Source organism: Cyprinodon tularosa, unplaced genomic scaffold, assembly GCF_016077235.1.
Source record: "Cyprinodon tularosa strain WSP-4 unplaced genomic scaffold, ASM1607723v1 ctg660, whole genome shotgun sequence".
NCBI classification, from domain to species: domain Eukaryota; kingdom Metazoa; phylum Chordata; class Actinopteri; order Cyprinodontiformes; family Cyprinodontidae; genus Cyprinodon; species Cyprinodon tularosa.
In genome coordinates, this window is record NW_024039408.1 from 297,197 (window position 1) to 324,038 (window position 26,842).

The window sequence follows — 26,842 nt, forward strand, 5'->3', positions numbered from 1 at the left end:
CTCAGTTTCAACTAAGATTTATAAATTAAACATTTTGAGCCATTTCTGACTCCATACATTTAACAAACCGCATTAAATCACTTCTTACTTTAAATTAAGCTTTAAAATGTTAGTACTGTATGTGCGGGGGGTGGGGGGGGGGGGGGGGTTCAGAGGTGAGTTTATTTTAAAATATATTAAATATAATGATTCCTTTCAGTCTTTCCAGTGCTGATATTTATTTATTTCTCCTACAAACCAAATAAAAGTTTTATTAAATATGCAAATGATTTGGATCTGATCTAGTGACTTTTAATAAAAAATAATTTAATTTAATGTTTAAAATGTTGATTCTAAACATCTAAAAAAGGGAAAAAGTCAATTTTAACATTTTCTTCAGTCCTATATAAAGTTATTTAAATCCTGTGTGAATCATTTTGTTTTCATTAAATGGTAAATTTTAAATTTTATATAAAATGTTTGAAAGATAAACCAGTTACTCTCATCTTTAGTTTTTACCCTTATGTGTTGATAAAATACGGAGTCAATAAGGAGTACTTAAGAGTTTTAGTAATAATTGATCCTTAATGAGGACCATGTCTAGTAAAAGGTTCAGGCGAATAGAAAAAGCACAACATCTGCAGGAGGCATAAAGATGAAACAGAGAAGCGAACATCCAGGAGGCTTTAGGTTTTACTGCTTAACAACATATATTTGCAAACAGTTGAACTTCAGGGTTTGGTGAGTGAATGTGGATTTCTATAAGCTTACCGTCGGCCGCAGCTGTCAGGTTAAAAGGTGACGCAACGCATACGAGTGACATAACGCATAAGAAGACAAATCCCTTCTCCCTGAACAGAATGAAATTGAAAGCTGAGGCTGACGGTCGTCATGGAGATGATCTGAAGGCCCAGACGTCGGATCCCAATAAACCAAAATGCATGAATTATCAGGAGCGGAGCAACGAGCCGTTCTCTGACCAATCAGAGCTGATGGCTGCTTTAATATCCCCACATGGACACTGAAGCAGAGCTGTGATTACAGGAAATCCCACAGCCTGAGGTCTGCACTGCATGATGTTTGGGATTCTACCTGCAGGAAACCAGTAAATGAAATGTCTCTGAATGAGCTCTGTTTATAAACTCAGACTGGTACAGAAAGCAGCAGAAGATCTGAGTAACATTTACACACAGACCGACCGACCCGTCTTCAATCTACTGGGACCACATTTTAATTTAGAATCCAGTTAAACACACGGTCAGTAATTTATCAATTATAATTAATAGCATTTTTTACTGAAAACTGTATAAAAAAAACAAAAAAAAAACATTTAAATGGGAAAAAACTCTTTGCTCCCAAATTTACTGTAATACATCTTATATAATAAATCTGCATATCGTATCTTAAATCCATTATTATTAAGTCTTAAAGTTTTGTTTCTAGAACATGTTTATAATAGTGCAAATTATACAAAATTTTTATCACAAGATAATGCAGATATATTTGAAAGATCCTGAATAAATTATGAACTATTAGGTGTGAAAAAAAATATATATATTTCTGTCAAACATCATATTTCATTAGATGAAATTTGTATTGATTTAAAATATTGGTTTTGATTTTAAGTGTGACAAAATGGATGCTAATGTAAAAACATTTACAGGCAAACCGTCTTTTCATTATAGCCTCTGATCCAGCTGCTCTAAACCGTCTACAGCAGAGCAACAACAAGATCTTCTGATGTTTTCCAAAGCTACATTATCATTAAGACCACAATGTATTGGATTTATTAAACGTATCAGATTTGTTAACAAATCAGATTTGTTAACGTATCAGATTTGTAAACCTATCAGATTTGTAAACGTATCAGATTTGTTAACGTATCAGATTTGTTAACGTATCAGATTTGTAAACGTATCAGATTTGTTAACGTATCAGATTTGCTAATTTATCAGATTTGCGAACGTATCAGATTTGCTAATCTATCAGATTTGCTAATGTATCAGATTTGTAAACGTATCAGATTTGTTAACGTATCAGATTTGTAAACGTATCAGATTTGTTAACGTATCAGACTTGTTAACGTATCAGATTTGTAAACGTATCAGATTTGCTAATTTATCAGATTTGCGAACGTATCAGATTTGCTAATCTATCAGATTTGCTAATGTATCACATTTGTAAACGTATCAGATTTGCTAATGTATCAGATTTGTAAACATATCAGATTTGTAAACGTATCAGATTTGTAAACGTATCAGATTTGCAAACGTATCAGATTTGCTAACGTATCAGATTTGTTAACGTATCAGATTTGTTAACGTATCAGATTTGTAAACGTATCAGATTTGTTAACGTATCAGACTTGTTAACGTATCAGATTTGTAAACGTATCAGATTTGCTAATTTATCAGATTTGCGAACGTATCAGATTTGCTAATCTATCAGATTTGCTAATGTATCACATTTGTAAACGTATCAGATTTGCTAATGTATCAGATTTGTAAACATATCAGATATTGAACGTATCAGATTTGCTAATGTATCAGATTTGTAAACGTATCAGATTTGCTAATGTATCAGATTTGCTAATGTATCAGATTTGTTAACGTATCAGATTTGTAAACGTATCAGATTTGTTAAAGTATCGTATTTGTTTACGGATCACATTTGTTAAGATATCACATTTGTCAACGTATCGTATTTCTTAATATATCCTATTTGTTAATGCATCGCGGTAAATCTTAATAACTACGTTCACACTGCAGGCCTTCGTGCTCAATTCCGATTTTTTTGTGAAATCTGATTTTTTTTTGCGTTGCCGTTCACATTTCCAAATATATGCGAGTTGTATGTGATCTCCTTTGTGTACTGCGTTCATAAAGCTAAAGTGTCCCGCATGCACAGTAGAGGACGCAATGAAGTCACAAGCAAGCGTGCTCTTTGTTTAAGAAGTAAACATGGATGGTAGTGTTGGAGCACTTTTAGCGATCTTTCCCAAGCTTAAAAACTCAATCTTTTAAAGATAGTTTAAAATAAACAAAAGCCCACCATAATTGTTGTTTTTCTTCCCATTTCTATGTAGCAAGATGCAGGATAGGACATTTTGTTTGAGCATTAATGAGATTCAGGTTGGATAAAAGCGACCTGGCCGTCCAGACGCAGGTTGCATTTGATCAGATTCGTATCAGATTCAGGACCACAGAGCCAAGTAGCCTGGATCCCATCGGTACAAAAAATAGGATCTGTGTTGTTAAGGCTGCCATGAAAAGATCAGATACAGGTCGCATATGGGCAAAAAGAAAAATCTTTGGTCACTTCAGACTGCTGTGTGAACGTAGCCAATGTTACGCATGGATCATGATACACATCGTATCACCAAATTCTTAACAACTAAGATCTCTAGGAATGGCATCAGAGTTTATTAATGTATTTATTATTAAATTATACAGAAAACCTAAACTTCCTCATCCAACTCTCACTTCTCATATTTAACTGAATCTTCCTTTTCAGCATTTTTTGTTGTTCCTCTTCTTCTAGATCACTAATAATAGACCGTTACTGAAAGTCCAAATCGTCCTCATATTGGATCAAATCAATAAACCTGAACTACCAGCTGGTCCAGGGATCCTTGCCCCTTTTTTTCATCTTAGAGGTTCATGCTTTATAATTTTTATGGGTTTTTTTTTTTCTGGAAATCTGAGTCCAAAGATAATTTATCCAGCTGGGTTTTATGTCGTGTGTGTTTTATTAATCAACACTGAACATGATGCCGAGTTAGGCTTCCAGTCCAGCTGTACAGTGGAGCTCACTTCTTTATTTTTATTATTTTTGGATCAGTTAAACCAGCTCTACTTAAGGATTTCTAACACTAAATTATGGGAAAAAAAACATGGACTGAAGGATTTTAATATAAAGATCATTTAAACAGAGTTTGTAGGATCTGAAGACCTCTATTCTGTCAAGGTTTGCTTTTTTTTGCTTGACTTTTAAACCAGAGGCGAATTTAAAACCACAGATCCAACCTTAAAACTGATCCAAGCCGAAGCTTAGGGGTTTATCTGTGGTGCATCTAACCCAGTTGGACTTTATATAATCCATCTTATCCTAAACACTTCACTTCTGTCTTCCTTCTACGTTTGGTTTTTTTTTTTTTTATAATTTTTATCTTTTCAGAAAACTGCTAACATCCAAAAACACATAAAAATGGAGAAAATAAATTATAGAGGCCAAGATGATATTAAACATTTTGATGGAATTCAGATGTGTTCAGTTAAACTAGTAGCAGCAGAAAACTATTAAAGGGATCCATGTTTGGTCATAAAAATAGACTTTATTTGAGTAATATTTACATCTTGATGAAAGTAAAATACAGTTAGACTGTAAGTCATTTAGTTTTAATACATTTAAATAAAATACTGTCACATGGATAGCATTCTGAGGGAATGGTGTATGCTAGGTCCTGTAGCGCTAGCTCCCAAAACAGCAAAACGTTACATTAAACCTTTACAGTTTGAACAAGAGCGCTTTGAAACCAATAATGTAGAAATTACAAGAAGCAATGAAGATGAGGACCAAATAGAGGAAGAGTAGAAGCTGCTGTTAGCGCGGCTGTTGCTAGAAGCTAACCCTGATGGAGAGCTATGCTACAAAGAAATCCAGTTTCTGAGGCTGTTTACTGTTAGCATCAGGTTAGCATCAGATGTGCTACAAGAACTGAAAGATGGCTCACTGTAACTTTAAAGAGTCTTTCATTATCTTCCAGTTTGATTTTGATTTTACGTTAGCCTCTGCTAATGGTGTTAGCTCGAGCTAATAAAGTAAAAAGGAGCTCAGATGCCGATCACATTTGCTAGCTAACGGGTATCTAAAGTATAATGAAAGTCATGAAAATTTTGAGGCAGCGACACAGTGTGACATTGTCTAAATGTATAACAGTCAAACAATACGATAAAAATCAGCTCTGCTAACGTTAGCCTTCGTGTGTTTACTCTGTAGGTTTCAGTCAGACCTAACCCAGCATTTACCCAGCATGCATTGCTCAGGTGAAAAAATGGCGCCCGGCATGGGTGGAAAAATATAAGAAAGGAAATATAGTTTTTGATATATAATGAGATTTTTATTTATCACAGCAATTTTTAAGTTAATAGTAAAATTCCAACATATTTAGGCCAACATGTTCAACTAGACATGAATCTATTTAAGGGTACGATAAATAAATACGAAAAAATATAAAATATTCCCAAAAAATAAAAAGTCAATATCTTGAAATGAAAAAAATAGATTTTGCTTTACAGATAAGAAAAAATAAGGAAAAGTCTGAATATTTAAACATTTTATTGTTTTCATCCAGATGTAGAAAAGTAGGGAAACTATATATCTTTTTTTTTTCTAGACTATCTAGGAACCCTATCCTCTATAGACTCTGGAGCAGTTTGTCTTTCTTACGACTGCGCAGCTCCACAGTAACATTAGGACGAACTGGCCTTCAGCCTGAGGAGAAGCAATGACCTGAGAGGTGGGACACTTCCTGTCAATGTTGGCGGTTGCTGTGTCCTCTGGGACCAAGTGTGTCAGACATAAACGGGGCTGGCTCGTGTTGCTGCTTGAACGGTTGTTGCTACAGGCTTCTCCTGTTACCATCAGGATGAGTCAGACTCCTGACTGAGAAATACTAAAAAAAAAATATTCCTCCGTACTGATCAAACGTTTATTAATATGAAGGGGGGATTAACCCAGGTCTGCGAACCGTTCCAAGAAGCAGCAATGACTTGCAATAACATGGATCTACCAGTCAGACGAGACCAAAACAAATCTGATAACAATACCTGCTTTGTGAAGTATGGCAGTGGCAGTATCATTCTTTGGGATAATTCTTTGTTTCTTTAGAACTTGGAAATCAAAGTAACTTAATCGATGTTCACAAGAAAACAATCCATTTAAAACTGGATTTTCCTCCAATTCCTTTTGAGACATCTACTGGAAATGAGGCAATTCCCTCCAACCAACTAGTAACAGACTTTATGTTCCTAGAAACTCAAATACATGGAAAAAAAACAAACACTTCCTAGTTAGCAAATGGGAAAGTAAAGTAACCAGCAACTCAAGTAAGTATACTTCAATCTTCCTCTAGAAAAGTAATTTATTGGTTAGCCAACTAATCTAAGGTTGATTTGATCTTGTGGATCGACTAATGATTAAATGACAAGCGGCCATTTTCTAGAACAGGAGATTTCTCTTTTATCCGGATGTTCTTGCTATATATACTTTTTTAGAATATACTAAAATGAAAAAGTAGTAAATTATCATAAATTAATTATGTAGTGCTGAAAATATATAAAATACTGACAAAATTAACAAATAAAGTTTTCCTATCCTGAGCCATCTCTATAGTTATGCTGCTATAGACTTAGGCTGCTGGAGGACATGGGGACCACTTTCATCATTCTGTTTCATTCTGTCTCTAATCTCCCACTCTGCAGTATTTCTTAGTTTAAAACCTAGCTCTATGTGCTTTCTTATCAGTTGGACATTAAACCGTCTAAGATTTCATCTACCTAACTGTTTTTCCTGAGACACAGCTACCTTTTAACTTTACCTTTTGTAACATGGGAAGTATTTATAGTTCAGCGCTTCTATGATATATTTTTTGTCTGCTTCTGTCTCTTTGAATCCCAGTCGGCCTCAGCAGAATGCAACACATACCCAGCCTGGTTCTACTGATGGTTTTTGTTCTGTTAAAAGTGAGTTTTTCTCTCCACTGTTGCCGCATGCAGGCTTGGTGTATGTGTTTGCCATAGAGTCAATGACAAAATGTATGTATCTACTGTCTCTATAGGGGTGGACCATGTCAAGCAACTTGAATAAAATGTTGCAATCAGCTGGTTTTCCTTAGATAGAAACTTTGGACTAATCTGACTATATAACCTGGTTGAGTCGTCTATGCAAAGAGCCTTGAATTGACGTGTTGTGAACTGGTGCTATAGAAATAAAGTGAGAGAAGTGTGTCCAGTCCGTCTCGTCCGTCCTGTGAGGACTGTTTGATCAGAGCGGTTGCTCATGGACTGTGTGTGTTTGAGGCTGTTTCCCTTCGTTCTTTGTTCTGCTTCTTCTATCTGTCTGATGTGCAGAGACAGCTGACCAGGGACTTTCAGCCCTGGCCTGTTTCTCTTTTTATGTTGTCCTTAAAAACACACTGGACCTGACAGACAATATACTTTCATTAACAAAGGCGGCCGCCTCGCCAAACTCATGTTTTGCAGACTTTACAAGAGGCAACTCGTGGGGTTTGTAACCGTTTAATCCATAATTTGTATTTTTCATCTTCCAGCCAACGTTCATTGAAACGACAACCTCCCTGCATGGTGCAGTAGTGGTTTCATGGGGGCGGAGTCACACATGGAAATAGACTGGCAGATCGCAGTCACACATAAGCGAGCAGGTTTCATTTTCGGGCTCTCCAACATTTTATTTCTCCATGTAATAAAAACATGATTCAGTTAGATAGGTATTTGTTGCGAAAGAAATAGTTACAATTTCAAGCATTTCATCCGAAATATAAGCACTTTTCAACACAACGTCAAAATGCAAGCATTTTCAAGGATTTCCAGCACCCGTACAAACCCTGAAAAGTCTTATTATGCTTAGAAAACATCCAAATTGAACCGAAAAAACAGGTCCACCCCTTAGTGATGGGGAGTCATACTTCAGGTAACGATAGGAGCTGATTAACAAATTATTTGATGATTGTTTCAATCATGAAATAATTTGCTTGTTTCAGCCGTAGTAAGAAACGAGCTTTTGTTGGAGAAAAAACAAAAGAACAGACAAATGTTGCAAGAATCCCAGTTATATATGTTTTGTCTGATTGTTGAGGGACAAACATATTTGTACAGAGAACCATAGATAAGCCAGAAGAGTCCTGCATGCACCTTTATTGCTTTTATTTTCATAAATTTTAGTATTTCACAAAAAAAAAATATCTAAGCAAGAAAATGTTTATTTTATGTTTCATTTTATTAAAAGGACAAATATATAGAGACTTCCACAGTAATGCAAAACAAACAGAATAGTTCTGTCTGTATCCGTCATCATTTCGCTGCTCTTCTAAACCCCGGCTGATCAAACCTCCAACTCAGCAATGGAAACGCAAAAACATCAATAGATCGATTTCACTCCAAGTCAGCAAAAAAAACAAACCTGCTCTAAACACCACAAGGCATCCAGACCTGCTCTAATGTTTGCCTCGGGAAAATATCATCCCTTTAATCCAACAACACTGAATAAATGATCTCAGATAAGATATCAGACTGTGCTGTGTCACCTTACCGCCACGACTCCTCCCCTTTACAAGAAGCAGGAAGTCGTAGAGACACTCTGCAACCTGACCCTTGTCCTCAGCCTGTAAATCACACCTTTACCTCCTTCACCCCCAGGGGGATCCTGCATCCTGTCACGCCGAGGAGCTTCGTCATTAAAGTATCCTCTGGTAACCCTCAGCTCTCACTAACTGCACGAGTGGCGCTGCATGAAGATGTAGGAGCACCTAAAAGGCCAGGAGCCTCGCTCATGTCTGACAGTGAAATGTTTTATTGACCAAGTGTCTCTCAGTCTATGTACAGATATGGAGGTAAATCTGGGGATTCAGAGATCCTACGCCAAGCAGATACTCTTTACTTTGCTTTTAGGTCCGACTGAAACAGACCAGTCAAACAGACATAAAAATATTTCCAGGGGTCTAAATCTCTAAATTAAAGCTGCAACCAACAATAAATAAAAGATTTGTGTTTGTTCTTTGTTGTCATCTGATCCATGCATATCAGATCAGCTGTAAGAATCTAGAACCACTACTGTTCCCAACAGCATTTTGCAGCTTTGTCTTCATGCCCTCAAAACTCCGCCCACTTTGCAACCAGACACAGTGTTGCCAACTCCTCAGTAAGGAAAGTAGCTATTGGCTGTGCTAAAAGTCGCTAAATGACGTCATCACCTAATTTGCATAATCTGCAGCAGGAAGTGATGTGCATGTTATTGATGCTGTGGGAGAAATAATGTCGTTACAGAAAGACAAAAAGTGAGTAAAAACACTATATAATAGTGTTACTATTACTACTATAATAGAGCCCACTCTTTTCTCTATTTTTGACTGTACAGTTTAGACTGAGACATAATGATTCTCACCAGCAGATCAATGTTAATCTTAGAGAGGAAAACACAATAGACAAGGTGATTAAGTGACTGACTGTGGCTGTGTGAATCAAATGCTGTTATTTATTTAAGATAAAATATTTCAAATTTACTTATTTATTTTAGATTAAATAACATTTTACATTCACATCCCGCTCGCTCCCGCCTTAAATGTAAGTCAGGGCGGAGCGGCACCGCGTGATCAATTTGCGCCGTCAATCCCGGCGCATGCGCGCTTCATTTGCAGTCTGGACGCTGAGGGTAAACATCCTGCGGCTCTGACTGCAGCGCTGAGAGGGACTCCTGTGGGAGAACGGGGTTGGGATGGGGGAGGCGCCCCACGGCAACAGCTACCGCTGGAGGACAAGAGTAGGAACTAGGGGTGGGTATTGCCAAAGAAGTCACGATTCGATTCGAATCACGATTCATCACGATTCTTGAATTATTGCGATGCATTCATACGTAGCTGTATTTTTGAAATGACTTTTGGAGGTGTTGCCATGAAAACAAATATTACTGTAACAATATATCAACTTCATTTTTACCTTTGTTTTTAAAACCAAAATGCTTCCAAACATCAGATTTGAAATGTGATGGAGCTGGACAAAGTTTCTCAATCTCCTCTGTGTTTTGTTTTCGAATGCCTCTGCGCAGTATCCCGCGGCCGGAAATGCTTGTGACACAAGGCAGCGTGTGTCAACACATCCGCAGCGACATCTACTGGACTGGAAGTTGTATTACACTTGTTTTTGGCTGATGTTCGCCAACCATTCATGCAATTTTATTTATATTATTTTTTTCTAATTAATAATCAATACTTGGCGTCAAGAATCGATGTAGTCGATCACGAAAATTAGAATCACGATGCATCGTCATGACGATTATTTTGCACACCCCTAGTAGGAGTGATACAAGCTTTCACGTAAGAGTCTCCAAAAGCCGCCAGTGACACCGTAAAAATTCGCCAGATTTGTCGCTAGTTGGTTTTTTGAAAAATAGTCGCTGGAGGGGTCTGAAAAGTCGCTAAATATAGCGACAAAGTCGCTGAGTTGGCAACACTGTCCAGACATTCAAACCACATCTCTGCGTTGTGATTGGTCCATCAGATTTAGGGCCTGGGGCATTGATTTAGGCTAGACCAACTCACAGGCAAAAATTATTTTGGCCGCTGGTGGGTGGGGCTAGTTTACTAGAATATAAACCTTTCATTTCTACTAAAAATTGTGCTTCGTACTCACAAATTTGTTTAAATTATATTTCTGATTAACACTGCATAATTTCTGAATCTAATTTTATCTTACTAAATTTTCAGATTTTTTCTCCTAAATCTGTTCTTCGTTCTCAAAAATTGTTATTTACATTCTTAAAACTTGTAACTCGTTTTTGTACATTTTTAATTTGTTAAATCTGTTATTTATACTCTTAAATTTCTGATTCTAATCCACAAATATCTGTTTTTTATTCAGAAATTAAATTAACATTTCTTGTACATGATTCAAACTTTTCTGTGGCCTTCATAGATTATTAGATTCTAACTCATAAATTAATTCTCTTTATTTCAAACCTGATTAAAACGTCTTGTTCTTGACACAGACTTTGACCAATAAACACGTTCTGCTACTACGGGTGTAAATAATAATCGTTTTGTATCGACGCATCGATCCAAAAGCCGACGATCCGATGCATCGACACGTCTGCAAGAGAATCGATTCATGTTTTTTTTTTTCCTCCGGTCTATTTTTATCCATTTGCTCCTGGGCGTAATTCTCCCTCCCGTGCTGCGGTGGCGCTAAACCTATTTTGCCCTCCTACCGCGCTTCCTGGTTATACTCTTACAGCAGTGTGTTGCAGTGAGCTTGATGCAGACATTTTCAAATTATGCTCAGTATTGAAGCGTGGTCTGTGCTACACGCTGTTGGTCTAGATACGGCCGAGGCGGTGAGGAAGTGGGGGCGAGTTTAGTCCGACGACGGAGGGACATGAGGGCCAAAGAGAGCGGAGATCCAGGTGGAAAAAGGCTCCCAGCGTTCTCGCGCACCTCGCTCTTCTAGCGGGTCGAACTTCACGAGTTGTTTTCCACAATTTCGGTCATAAAAACAAAACAAGCCGGCCTCCTGTCTGCGGCACTGTTTGCGGTCAGCTACAATCTGGGAGAGGTGCAGCGGAGCGTCTCTCAAGGGGGCGGTGACGTCGATTCTCTGAAACCTTCTTCTTCTTCTTCTTCTTTTTTTTAATGGCGGTTGGCAAACAACTTATAGGTGCATTACCGCCACCTTCCAGAATGGAGTATGGACCAGAAAAACTATTATATTCTCCCTAAAATACCCGTTCTTCTTAGAAAATTAAAAATACTACCAAAAACTACATCCCCAGATGACCTGTGAAACAATTCCCTTATATCTAGTTTATTTTTATTCCTGTCTAACTCTCTACACAACATCTCTCTTTCCTGAGTATATTTATTACATTCTAAAAAAATATGTTGGACAGTTTCTCTGGAGCCGAGGTATTGCATTGAACTCATTACACTGATATTGTGCAGGATTTTTTGATGCAACTTTTCTACTTCTGTTATTTGCTGTTGTTTCTAAAGAAAATGCATAATGATATTACAGCTTTCATTGACTTATTTCAAACTTGAAACTTTGTTTAGCCTGTAAGGTGTAAAAAAAATAATAATAATAAAAAATAAATAAATAACCGATTAATCAAATCGAATCGTGGTGTATTCTTGAGTAGGGCTGCAACAACGAATCGATAAAATCGATAAAAATCGACTTTTAAAAGCGTTGGCAACGAATTTCATCATCGATTAGTTGTGTCGCGCGATTATTGCGTCATCCGCCGCGCCGTCATCACTGCCTCTTGACTGAAAGAGGAAGAAAAAAAAATACGGCAGAGCGAGTCAGCGCCGCAGGTGCAGTGTTGCCAACTCCGCGACTTTTCAGACCCCTCCAGCGAATGTTTTTCAAAAAAGCGACTAGCGACAAATCTGGCGACTTTTTTCGGTGTCACTGGCGGCTTTTGGAGACTCTTACGTGAAAGCATGCATGTTCCTACTCTGCCGTGGGGCGCCTCCCCCACCCCAACCGCGTTTTCCCGCAGGAGTCCCTCTCATTCAGAGCCTCAGCGTCCAGACTGCAAATGAAGCGCGCATGCACCGGGATTGACGGCGCAAATTGATCACAATAATTAAAATAGCCTGCGCTTTGTAAAGCGAAAAAAGTGATAACATGCAACTTTTTTCAAAAGAAATTAACATGGCACGGAACCACCATGTTTGTTTGGTTTTAAAGTGGGGGAAACGTAACGTTAGTTTCTCAGGTAGCTCATCTGATGCTTTCCTTACCGTGTTAGTAGGTTACAGACAGTGATAAGGTTGGCTACTTATTTTACTTTTAATTTCATTTGAATTAGCTTAAGCAGCGTTTATATTTACTTTATAAATAAATTAACTTGCAAATTATGAGGGCAAGGCTTTTAAAGTTTAAATCTTCTGGCAAAGATAAAGTAAAGATGATCCTGCAATTTATAGAAGTAAAGCAGAATAAAAATCCAGCAAGATCAGTAATATGTCAATTAATTATCTGCCACATTCCCATGTAAATATCTGTCTTTGGAGGATGTGTTTTTTAGCACCCCTAGTTCTCTCATTTTTATTCCAAATACAATTTATAATTTGAATCACAGGGCTATTTTTATCTCTATGGTTCAGTATTTTCTCAAGTAGCAACTTTAACTGCTATACTTATATCCTGTCTTAAAAGGCAGAACTCTTCTAGTCTAAAAAAAACTCATTTGTTGAAATGGGGGGACCTATTGTTTGAACCCCTTAGGGGCTTTTAAAAACAAAAATGTCTTTTTTTGCGCTTTATGAAACAAAGTACCCTATATTTTGTGGATGTACAGCTACATTTCTCATGTAAGTTTGCGTAGTTTTAACAGAAACATTTATTTTTCATATTGCACCAGTACAGTTAATGAGAAACCTGTACTTGTGTGCTTGTTTGTTCTGTCTATAATGTTTATTTTGGAATAAAGAGGTTAATATAAAAAATATTTTTTGTCCGATTCATCGATTAATCGAAAAAATAATCGTCCGATTCATCGATTTTTAAAATAATCGTTAGTTGCAGCCCTATTCTTGAGTATCGAAAATAATCGAATCGTTGGGTCAGGAAATTGATACTGAATCGAATCGCCATGATGGATGTGATTTACACCCCTATCTGCTACTGTCCATGTGGACCAATAGAAATAAGTCTTTGCTCCTCACTCCATAGTAAAGCCCGCCCCCCAGAAGTGAAGACAACGGGATCTCTGGAATGTGGAAAAAAATGCAATTTGTGAAACTGAAATAAAAAAAAATTCAACTTAACATCTTTTAAAATATTCTATATAAACAAATATTAAGCCTGGAAAAAAATAATAAGTCTATGAAATCAGCAAAGTTACTTCCCAATTCTTTTTTAAATAAAACATTTTTCAAAGTTTTTTTTTTTTTTTAAGGATTGCATCTATTTTCCCCCAGTTTGCATTCACAAAACATGTTCTTGCCTGAAGCAGTTATGCGCCGAGATTTACTCCATACACTTTCCTCCAACATGGCCGCCCCGTTATCAAGATTTAAAACCACGATAGCAGGATCAGACCATACAGGCGGCAGCAGACCAGTGTTGATGGTGTCAACTTGTTTTTAGGTGAACATGAGGGCCTGGAAAGGCGTCTGCCTCCCATCAGGATGGACTTTATTGACTATTTCAGGTCTAAATAAGGGGAAGGTGTGTCCGTTTGTCCCCTAATCGTCTATATGCCGCTGCTGCACAGATCTAACAGATGCTATCAGTGAAATTCCTTCCAGGCCAGTTCATCGAAACCCCTAAAACAGAGGAGCTTCATTGTGTCCCGGAGCGCACACACCCACCTGCATGAATCCTACGCTCTATTTAAAGCTAGAACTGTGTGAAAGAGGGAAATATGTCCCCAGTGCAGCTTTTTTCATCTCATTTCCACTTCAGGCGTTTTATTCAAATCAGTCTGGCACAGCGGCTAATTGAAAGTGAGATCACACCCAGGCCTCCGGGCAAATTCCTAGTTTGGGAATTTCACTGCTTTATGTAAAAAAAAGAAAACCTGGATTAAATGGAGATGGGTTAAATGCAGAGGTAAATTTCTCCAATGTTACATTTTTATTATTATTAGTAACGGTTAGCTGCGGCTACATGGCTGCAGAGGAACGGACATTATTTTAATCATCTCAAGCACAAATGCCACTGCAGGATGTTAGAAGAAGGCTCTGAATTATCATTTCATTCATTTAAAGATTGCATGTTTTCTCTCTGAAACTCAAAGATCATTTTAGATCAAGAGGAAAAGTGAGACTGCAGCTTTTTAGCAGGGATCATTTCCTCGTTTAAAGCCCAGGCAGCGTCGGTGAGCGTATTCCCAGACACACCCAGAGACTGACGAACGCACCGGCGTTCGTGGCATGTCCTCCATCAGGCTCTGCGACTACCAGGACGATGACAGAAGCCACCAGAAGCCTTTATGCTTTTTTAGTGCAGGTTTAAGAGCACTTTCATTTCTCCAAAGCTTTTATTACTGTGATCAAATCCCACTAGATAGTTAGAACTGCCACGCTTTGCAAATACTAACTGGAAAACCTCAATTCTCAGTGACGGTCGTTCTTTTCATCATTTATATCAATGATTTGCTATTAGTTTGTTGGAGTTGCTTCATCGTCATGTACACAGATGATGCTGTCATCTTTGCTCATGGTGAAACAGGTTTCATCAAAACTAACAAAAGCAATGGATCCAAAGATCCTGCCTGCATCCAAACTGCATGCATGCTTGATTGCTTTTCAAAATAAAAGTTTAATGTTGATCCAGATATTTCTATAGTAGGGCCAAAAATACAGACTTATTTATTTATTACGGATGCACGATATTGGGATTTTGGCCGATATCCGATATTTTAAAACTCATGTAGCCGATAACCGATATCGATCTCTATGTTAAAGCTGGACAAAAATAAGTAGTCATTGAAAATAGCAGTTTTGTTATCCATTTCTGACACTTTGAAAAATAATATACTCAAATATATTTTCATATGCTGATATCAAATTGATTTTTAAAAACGCGGTATCGATCTATTTTACTTTCAAAATCTCGTGAAATTTCATCGTTCTGTTACAAACTCTCGTGATATTTTGCAAATTCTTGTGAGATTTTGTTAGTAAAATAGATCGATACCGAGTCAATATATCAACATATAAAAATATGGCAACATTTTGTGAATTTTCGGGGGATTTCGTAGCATAACGATGACATATAGCAATATTTCATTAGTAAAAGAGATTGATATGGTGTTTTTAAATGGCAATATATCAGCATATGAAGATATTGGGATATTTTAATGTATCAATATTTTTTCCCTCGTCTTTAGAAGTTTTTAAGTCTGTAAAAAAGACGTTTTTTAGGAAGAAGTAGTAGAAACTCAGAAGCTGATCAAATATCGGGTTAAATATCGGTGGGGTGGCCGATGTCCGATATTCAGTTTTAAGGCCGATACCGATAGGGGGCCGATTATATCGTGCATCCCTAGTCTAGTGGTCTAGTGGTCAGGGCATTTGGCCTGGAGTTTGAGCCCCACTCCCACTGACTGCCACTCTGGGTCACAATGGCAGCCCACTGCTCCCCAAGGGGAGGGGTGAAATGCAGAGATAAATTTCTCCAGTGTGAAATCAATAAAGTTAGCCAATTATAATTTATATAACTCCCAAAACACAATGAAACGATTACATCTACAATTAACTAATTAAAAAAGCATTTAAAATGATGAATTAAGTCATTAAATGTACTAAAAGTAAATAAATGTAGCCAAAATATAATATAAATGAATGCTAAATTATAGTCCTGAAGTCATGCAGCGTTCACAGTGTTTTAAATCTTGGTGAAGCAGATCTAGATTAAACTAATTCAAGTCTTTCTACAAGTTTAAAGTAGGACATTAGAAGCTGTTTATACCGTGGTAACAGATGATGCGGTGACACCTAAACATTAGGGATGATGTCAGACAGGAAAGAGCCAAAAATAGGAAGCTAACTGATGCGTTGTGGGGTCACTGAACAGCCAACTGTGAGAAAAAAACACATCAACCAACCAGCTAACGCCTGCATACATGTTTCTGGATGAGTGTGTGAATTAAAGATGCCTTAAAGAGGATGAACCAGTGGGTTAGCTCTACATGGATGTGGTTTAGGTCACACTAACACGTCTATGTCCACATCTATGGGGAGAAGAGAAACAACAACTTAAATAAATAATTGAAGTTGTTAAATTAGGTTGAATAAATAATGCAAGTGGGCTAGCTGGTTTCCCTCGTGGCTAACGGCTACATGGGAAACCTCTCAAGTGGGCTAGGATGGCTCTGAGTGGATGTGTTGGGAAACACGCCGCACTGCTTCTCTAATCAGGCGTTACTAAATCAGGACGGCCTCAACACTGTCGACAAGCCAACAGGAGAGGAGAACAATGGACTACACTGGAAATCTGCTGATTGGGGCAAAAATAGAAAATAAAGATGGCTGTCAGGTAAAATGATTTGGTAGAAATAGTGGTCTAGAACCATAAGATATTTAAACATGGCTGGTTTAATAGCTGCATCGCTCTGAATATTTAGATTTATATTTGCAATCTACCTCACTGCCTGTGAAATAAAGGACGTACCAAGAGCTACCTGGCTAAGGGAGGAAATATTTGAAGCAGATTAAACTTCTGCAACAGCACACATCAAATGTGGCTTGGGTCGCAAACCAGTTTTGCTGCTATGCTTCTGCACCGTCAGTCTGGAAATTCTAGGGACGCACAGCAGTTTCACGCCAAAGCACAAGGGGGAGCCTATTTGAGATCTCCTCCATTAACCTTTTATCGTAGCTGTCCTTTGTAGTTGTTCTTCGGTTTTTAAAAATGGCGCACCCCGGCACCGAATGGAGAAGGACGACCACACAGACAGCCGGAAAGGCAAACCAAGAACCAATCACAGCTGGTTTTTATCTGCGCACTTCCGCTTGAGCTCTGCGCGGGTTCGCAACCATCCGACACATAGTCAGGATTTTTTTGAGTTGCACGACGGCGGATGCTGAACTTCTGCGTGGGGGTGTGGTCGCACACAGAGTCGCATTTGATGGTCGCAGAAATTGGCCTTAAGGAAGCAAAGGGGCTGAAAGAACTGTTAAGTTAAATATTTGGTTAGCATTAGCAGACCCAGAAAGTAGGGATGCACGATATTGGGATTTTGGCCGATATCCGATATGCCGATATTTTAAAACTCATGTAGCCGATAACCGATACCAATTCCGATGTTAAAGCTGGACAAAAATAAGTAGTCATTGAAAATAGCAGTTTTGTTATCCATTTCTGACACTTTGAAAAATAATATACTCTAATATATTTTCATATGCTGATATCAAATTGATTTTTAAAAACGCGGTATCGATCTATTTTACTTTCAAAATCTCGTGAAATTTCATCGTTCTGTTACAAACTCTCGTGATATTTTGCAAATTCTTGTGAGATTTTGTTAGTAAAATAGATCGATACCGCGTCAATATTTCAACATATAAAAATATGGCAACATTTCGTGAATTTTTGGGGGATTTCGTAGCATAACGATGACATATAGCAATATTTCATTAGTAAAAGAGATTGATATGGTGTTTTTAAATGGCAATATATCAGCATATGAAGATATTGGGATATTTTAATGTATCAATATATTTGCCCTCGTCTTTAGAAGTTTTTAAGTCTGTAAAAAAGAAGTTTTTGAGGAAGAAGAAGAAGTAGTATTTATTTATTTTTACTTTAGAAACTCAGAAGCTGATCAAATATCAGGTTAAATATCGGTGGGGTGGCCGATGTCCGATATTCAGTTTTAAGGCCGATACCGATAGGGGGCCGATTATATGGTGCATCCCTAGTAATGATGATGATTTGGAAGGATCCGCTGGGCGCTCATCCCTGCCAGCTAAAGCAGGACTTGGTAGTTTGTGTCCAGACTTGGTTCTGAGCAGCCAGTGATTTTTTTTTTTTTTTTTTTTTTTTTTTTTTTTTTTTTTTTTTTTTTCCTACTTGCTTTGATTCTGTTTTATCTTCCTGTATTTTAAATCATGTAAAGCACTTTGCATTGTCTCTGTACTGAATTGTGCTTTACAAATAAATTTGCCTTGCCTTGCCTTGCCTTAAGTCTGGCTTCCTTCTCTTTACTCCTGGGATATCTGTAATACCTGCGTCCACATGTGCGTCTGCTGCTCTACTCTACAGACGTACCTTAATGGAGCCCACAGAGGCCCCGTTCAGAGCTCCGTCAAAGAGCCCATGTTTGCCATTTGACCAACAGTCTTTATGTGTGTAACAGAATTACTCAAGCCTCTCAGGACATGTTTTTATAATTCAGCACTTGCTGGAAGCCATTAGAGAAATATTAGAGGCTAGCGGAGAGAGACAGGTAGTGTTCCCTAACCCATGTCGGCTCTGTCTCACTCTGGGACTGAATGGACTCCCTGTATGTCCCTGTGTTCTCGCCTCCACACACAAACCGAGCGGTTCTTTGCTCTATTGTTGCAAATGTGAGGCCTTACACATGGCGATGGAATGCAAAGCAGCGCAGACGCACGCACAGATACGCGCACTGAGGTCACACTCTAATCCCTAACTGACGACAGAGGTGGACACAACATTATATACACCAGACCACAGGGGCCAAACTAACAGAATTAGAGATTTGTCAATTATTTTATCCAGATTTAACTTCTTTAAGTCTAAAGTCTGAGGACTGGGTCTACAACTAAAACATATTTTCTTTAGTCCAACTGTTTTTAATATTCTTTTTTCTCTCTGCATTTTTTTATTTTATTTTTTTTATTTTTTCCTATTTGCTTTGATTTCTATATTTTAATCATGTAAAGCACTTTGCATTGTCTTTGTACTGAATTGTGCTATATAAATACATTTGCCTTGCCTTGCCTTACAAGATTCAAATCTTAAATTATTTAAAAAATTGTCATAATATTAAGTCTAGGATAATAATGCCATAATATTACAAAATTAAAGTTCTAATTTATCAGAATAAACTCATAACAATACCAGAAAAAATTATTAAAGTCACAACATTGTTAATAAAAAGTCCTAATTTTAAGTCTACAAGAATAAAGTCGTAACATTACCAGAGTAAGAGGAAATTAAGAAAATAAAATCACAACACAAGATTAAAATTTGTAATCTTAATAGAATAAAGGTGCAAGATTATAAGATTAAAGCTGTACCAGAATAACCCTAATATTACTGAAATAAAGTTAAAACATTACAAAAAGGAATTTGTAAGATTTTCAGAATTAGGTGGTTAAATTAGAATAATAGAGAAGTAAAATGGCGAATATAAGGCCATACCCTCACCATATTAAAATGCTAACACAGTAAAGTCATTATAATACAAGAATAGTTTTAATATTACAAAAAATAAACAATCATCACATCATGGGAGTCGTAACTTAATGGGAATAAAGTCATGAAATGGTGACATTACCAGAAAAAAAGTCATTAAAATTCAAGAATAATGTAATATTGCTAAGAATAAACTCATTATTATTAGAATAATGTTGCAACAATACAGGGATAGTTGTAACATTATTAGAATAGTCGTAACATTAAAAAAATCGAAGTTGTAGATAATAGTCTTAAAGTCATGACATAATGAGAATAAAATTATAAGAATAATGTCATAACATCACAGATGAATGCTATGGCATTATGCTCAGTGGCGCAGTGGGGAGCAGGTTCTCTCTGCATGGAGTTTGCAAGTTCTCCGTGAGCATGCATGGGTTCTCTCTGGGTACTCCAGCTTCCTCCCACAGTCCAAAAACATGACTGTTAGTTTAATTGGCTTCTCTAAATTCTCCTTAGGTGTTGGTGTGAATGGTTGTGTCTCTGTGTCGCTCTGCGATGGACTGGCGACTGTACCCCGCCTCTCGCCCGTAGACAAGCCTGTCAGATGATGGATTGCATTACTTGATTAAAGTTGTACTGTTACGACAACAATGTCAAAATGTAACATAACCACCATGTTATTTTCTCTTTTTGTATAAAGTCCATTAAAGTGTGCCGATAACAAACTGTCTTGTAGAACTGTTATGTCTTTGGTATTATTATTTCAAATCTCCACTGGTTAAAAAATGATGATGGGGATTAATATGCTGGGTTTTTTGGAGTTGAGAAATGTCTTAATAAAAAGGGGCGTGTGCGTCGGCGCGTGCGGTTTGACAGGTGAGGAAGACGCACACTGACAGGTCTGTGCAGCGGGAGTTTTTATCTGGTTTTCTGTTAAAAACAAGTCAAAAAATAAAGGAAGAAAGAATAAAACTCAGCCGAAGATTGTCCCAGCGCTGCAGATCTAATGAAGGAAACTGATTGGAGTTTGCACCCAGAGGACGCCGCCCAGGGGAAAGAAAGATGCTCCGGTGAGATCTGGACCTTATTTTTCTTTTTGGGGATTTTTGGTGGTACCACTCTTACTTCTATTCTTTTTTGGGGGGGGGGGGTTACAGTTTGGATTTTTCGTTTTGGAAAGGAATTTGGACTTAAACGGTTCCAGGATTTTACTTTGGGTTCGGAGCATATGGAACTCCTGTTTGGACATTATTATTAAAAACAAAAAAAGAACGGACAGCTATGGACTTTCAGATATTAGGGATGTTTTTGTTTGTTTTTTGCAGATATATATTGAGATTTTGAGTTTACTGATAAATTGGTTGTGAAGGTTTTTGGTTTATTGATCTATTTATACTGAAATATTATTGAATGAAACTGTGGATTCTTGGTAGTAGTGCGACTTTTTAAATATTTTTTTTAATAAAACTTTGTTTGCTAACAAAATCAACATAATCCTTATATTAGATTTATATTGTAACACTTATTGCCTGTTTTCCTGTGAGTATTTGTGAGTTCTGCTTTTAATCAAGCTGAATTTTACAAAAATATTACAAGAATAAAGTCCTAACATAAGGAGAATAAAGGTTCTATATATATTAACATCCAGGAAATAATGCTATTTATCGAGATTAAAGAAGAAGCAAACTAAGAGCAGCTTTGAGTTAAATAGCCTGGGTTCAGCCTGAGGCTTTGATATTTGCTCATAAATCCATTAAACTATTAAACTGACTTATCTCATACTATGAAAAGTTTACTCTCATATCATTAAGCTTTTATTCAATCATTATGACTCTATTCTGATGTTACAACTTTGTTCTCAAAAATTAAAAATATAAAAAACTATATATATATATATATGCATCTCAAAGCTTCATATAGCAGTAAAATATTGTTTTATCACCTGGCAAATGATCCAGAAAATTCCCTGTTTTATATTTTATAGGAGCAGTAAATCCACATGCATTCAGCTCTCTGCCTCTCAGCGTAATAAATAAGTAAAGGAGTCCTGTGTAAACAGCATCAATTATACATAAAATAAAAACAGTGATTGATAAGAAGCTCTAAAAGCAGCAGAGGATGGGTTCTGCATCATTAAGCCAGCAGCTAAGCTGGTCTGCATTAGCAAACGAGGCTCAGCTGCCTTCATAAAAAACGTTATCTGATCTTTGTCTTCGTCTCCTTTTTTTAAAAGAATAAATTCATCTTAAAGTCCGACGTCTTTGGGAGATCACCGCTTCAGTCGATATGTGGAAATAAAAATGAAAACCAGAGGATACAAAGTGCAGAGATAACGGAGCTGACATTGTGAGGTTCAGTCCTTTCAGTTTTGCTTTGTTTTTATTATCAGTCATGTCTGAACTGTCATTGACCCCAACGCTCACTCCTCCGCTGCAAAGACATGTTTAACCTGCAAATAACCAGAGTTTATTCTAGATTGTGTTTAAAGTCTTTTTTTATTCTTAAAAGAAAACCTACTGATTTTGAAGCAGATCTTAAATATTAGATGTTCTCTGAACAGTTTTATACCATTGAAATCTATTCAGACACGTCCACCCTTAGGGGGTGAGATTATTACCTGAGCTTAAAGTGCGACACACCCTAAAATCCTGTTTTTCGCATTTAAAAATGTACAAATCAAGTCTATGGGGCACTATTTTATATTACTTTATATATATTTTTTTTTATTTTGCTATATTTGTTCTAGAACTGACTCAGCGCTGCCACCACTCTAGTATAAGAACAACTCAGTTGGACAAACAGCTCCTTAGCGAGCAGAGCTGGTCAGTTTTATTTTCACTTGGTTAAAATTAGAAAAAAGTCTTCTTTAAGGTAAATTTCATTATTAATTGAAAAAATAATCAACACAGTAATCAGTTTGCAAAATAATCGTTAACAGAGAAACGTGTAATTTGTAATACTTATCTGTATAGGCTGACACTTTATTAGCCAACTGATGTCACATTTAAAGCAACTTGAGGCCTCCCTAAACTAGCCTCGTGAGACCATCCTGATCTCGCGAGCTTTCAAGGTTTCACTCGCTAATCAGTCTGGAGACTCTCCGTTAAAGAAAATTTGGAGCCATTCGCCAAACGAACGTCCAATCAATTCAATTCAATTCAATTCAGTTTATTTATATAGCGCCAAATTCACAACACATGTCATCTCAAGGCACTTTACAGTTCAACCAGATCATACAGTCAAATTGATACAAAGTTTTCTATCTAAGGAAAACCAGTTGATTGCATTGACTCATTGACTCAAATACAATCCCCCACACTAAGCATGCTTGTAGCGACAGTGGAGAGGAAAAACTCCCTTTTAACAGGAAGAAACCTCCAGCAGAACCAGGCTCAGTGTGAGCGGCCATCTGCTGAGGCCGACTGGGGTTCAAGGAGACAGAAGCAGAGATACAAAAAGCAGCTGTAAAAGGCGGCCCCGTCCAGGAAACACACAGCCAGGCAGACGAGCTCCAAGGCAGCTCCCATGCCAGAGGACGAAGAGAGCACATCCACTCAGTCACGGTCAGAGAAACAGGACCACACTGGAAAACAGGCCGATCTCCAACATCTATTAACAAGGGTGTTGATAGAAGCAGCACAGCTGATGTTTTTTTTCCAGGATGACGTCACAGCCAAACAGGAACAGACGAGGCAAAGCTACTCTGAGGAAAAGCAGAGAGAGCAGAAGGTTAGAGATTGAACTAACAGATTCTGCAGAATAGGAGAACAGAGAGAGAATGAAGCAGAATGATGAAATGGGGGTCCCTATGTCCTCCAAAAGTCTAAGCCTATAGCAGCATAACTATAGAGATAGCTCAGGATAACCTGAGCCACCCTAACTATAAGCTTTATCAAAAATGAAAGTTTTAAGCCTAGCCTTAAAAGTAGACAGGGTGTCTGCCTCACGGACTAAAACTGGTAGTTGGTTCCACAGGAGAGGAGCCTGATAACTAAAAGATCTGCCTCCCATTCTACTTTTAGAAATTCTAGGAACCACTAGTAAACCTGCAGATTGAGAGCGAAGTGCTCTGTTAGGAACATAAGGAACAATCAGATCTCTGATATAAGATGGAGCTTGGCCATTTAAGGCTTTATATGTGAGAAGAAGGATTTTAAATTCTATTCTTGATTTAACAGGAAGCCAATGAAGAGAAGCCAGGATAGGAGAGATATGATCTCTCTTTTTTATTTTCATTAGAACTCTGGCTGCAGCATTTTGGATCAGCTGAAGGCTTTTAACTACAGTTTGTGGACTTCCTGATAGTAAAGAATTACAATAGTCCAGCCTTGAAGTAACAAATGCATGGACTAGTTTCTCAGCATCACCCCTGGACAGGATATTTCTAATTTTTGCAATGTTCCTCAGATGAAAGAAGGAAATTCTAGAAACCTCTTTGATATGGGATTTAAATGACAGGTCCTGATCAAAAATAACACCAAGATTTTTTACTTTATTATCTGAAATCAGTTTAATCCCATCCAAATGAAGTGACTGGCTAATCAGTTTCTTTTTCAGAGACTCTGGTCCAAAGACTATAACTTCTGTTTTGTCTGCATTCAGAAGCAGAAAGTTAAGAGTCATCCAGGTTTTTATGTCTTCAAGACATGCCTGTAATCTATGTAATGGGTTAGCTTCATCTGGATTTATAGACAGATATAGCTGGGTATCATCAGCATAACAGTGGAAATTAATCCCATGCTGTCTAATAATTCTACCAATTGGGAGCATGTATAAAGTAAAGAGAATTGGTCCTAGCACTGATCCCTGTGGTACTCCACAGGTAACCTTTGAGCGTGTTGAAGATCTATCATTAACATGAACAAACTGAATTCGATCAGATAGATAAGATTTAAACCAGTCTAGTGCTGTTCCTTTAATTCCAACAAAATATTCAAGTCTTTCTAAAAGAATATTATGGTCAACTGTATCAAATGCAGCACTAAGATCCAACAGGACGAGCACAGATACAAGTCCATTATCTGAGGCCATGAGAATATCATTAGTGACTTTCACCAGAGCTGTTTCAGTGCTATGATGAGCTCTAAAGCCAGACTGAAACTCTTCAAAAAGTTCATTATGGTGGAAGTGATCGCAAACTTGTTTGGCAACTACTTTCTCAAGAATTTTGGATAAGAAAGGAAGATTGGATATAGGTCTATAATTGACCAAGTCATCTGGGTCAAGAGACGGTTTCTTAAGCAGAGGTTTAATTACAGCAATCTTAAAAGCTTTAGGTACATATCCCTGTAACAGAGATAGATTAATCACATCTAAAATGGAGGAGGAGATCAAAGGGAATACCTCCTTAAATAACCTGGTTGGAACTGGATCTAACATACAAGTTGAAGGCTTAGATGAAGACAATAATTTTGCTAATTCAGAGAGTTCAACTGGATCAAAGCAGTCTAAACCCGGTTCAGATTCCATGACTACCTCAGGTACAATCGCGGATAGAGGAGTGCTTATGATCTTATTTTTAATAAGATCAATCTTATTTATAAAGAATCCCATAAAATCATTGCTGCTAAGAGCAGGTGGAATGGACGGTTCAACAGAGCTATGGCTCTGGGTGAGTTTGGCAACTGTATTAAAAAGAAATCTAGGATTATTCTTATTCTCCTCTATTAATGAGGAGAAGTATGCTGCTCTTGCTTTACAAAGGGTCCTCTTATACAGCAGTAAACCATTTTTCCAGACTAGGAAGGACTCTCGCAGGCCTGTGGAGCGATATTTTCTCTCCAGTTTCCTAGCATTTTGCTTCAAAGTACGCAGCTCTGCATTAAACCAAGGAGCAAGCTTTCTATTTTTAACGGTTTTCATTTTCAAAGGAGCTGCGTTGTCTAAGGCAATACGCAGAGAACTAGCAACCCCATCAACAAAATCATCAACCTGTGAAGGGGAATAAGCTAAGCTTTTGCACTCTGCAGCACTGCTCAGTGACACAGAGCAGAGAGAAAGTGAAGCAGATTCTTTAAAATTTATAACTGCACTATCTGATAAAGATCTACTAAAATTGAACCTTCTTTTGGGGGAGGAGAACTCTGTTAAAGTAATCCTGAAGGTTATTAGAAAGTGGTCAGAGAGGACAGGGTTGTGAGGAAATACTGTTATTTCTTCACATTCTATGCCGTATGTCAGCACAAGATCCAAAGTATGAAGATGAGAATGCGTGGGACTATTCACATTTTGAACAAAGCCAATAGTGTCTAAGATAGCATTAAAGGCTGCTCTTAAGCTATCGCCTTCAATGTCAGCATGGATGTTAAAATCTCCCACTATGATGACCCTGTCAGTATTTAATACCAAATCAGAAAGGAACTCTGAAAACTCATCTAAAAATTCAGAGTAAGGACCTGGTGGACGATACAAAGTTACAAAAAGAAGAGGTTTTCTTGCCTTGAAATTTGGATCAGGGAAATTAAGGGTTAAATGTTCAAAAGAGTTGTAGGTATTAATTGTTTTGGGAGTAATCAGTAAGTCAGACTGGAAGATTGTTGCTACTCCTCCTCCTCGCCCAGAACTTCTGGGGATGTGAAAATTTAAATAGCTTGAAGGAGTTGCCTCATTTATGCTCACATAATCCTCTTGCTGCAGCCAGGTTTCTGTAAGGCAAAACAAGTCAATGTGATTATCACAAATCAAGTCATTAACTAGTAGACTTTTAGAGGAAAGCGATCTTATGTTAAACAGACCGCATTTAATTGTTTTAACTTTTTCCCCAATTGGAGTTATTTTGATTTTAATTAGATTATCATGATTTACTCCTTTGGGAATCTTTGCTAATTTATTAGATTTTGGTCGTGGGCAAGACACTGTCTGGATGGAGTAAAGAGTGGGTAACAGTAGAGAAGCTGCAGAGATGTGTGTTAAACTACAACTCTGCTTCCTGGTCTGCACCCTGGGTGGTCAGGGTTTTGGAGGACTAATAAATGTGGCCAGATTCCTAGAAAGAAGAGCTGCACCATCCAAAGTGGGATGGATGCCGTCTCTCCGAATCAGACCAGGCTTTCCCCAAAAGGATTGCCAATTATTAATGTAGCCCACGTTGTTTTCAGGGCACCACCTAGACAACCAGCGGTTGAATGACGACATGCGGCTAAACATGTCATCACTGGTCAGATCAGGGAGGGGACCAGAGAAAATTACGGAGTCCGACATTTTTTTGGCAAACTTACACACCGAAGCAACAC

General features: G+C 37.6%; 1 protein-coding gene across 8 annotated transcripts in view; it reads right to left on the reverse strand.

Moving 5' to 3' along the window:
* The window catches only part of LOC119799535 (microtubule-associated protein 4-like), a 153,030-nt gene that overhangs the window by 104,140 nt on the left and 22,048 nt on the right, over nt 1–26,842 (reverse strand). The gene's annotated exons all lie outside the window — the stretch shown is intronic.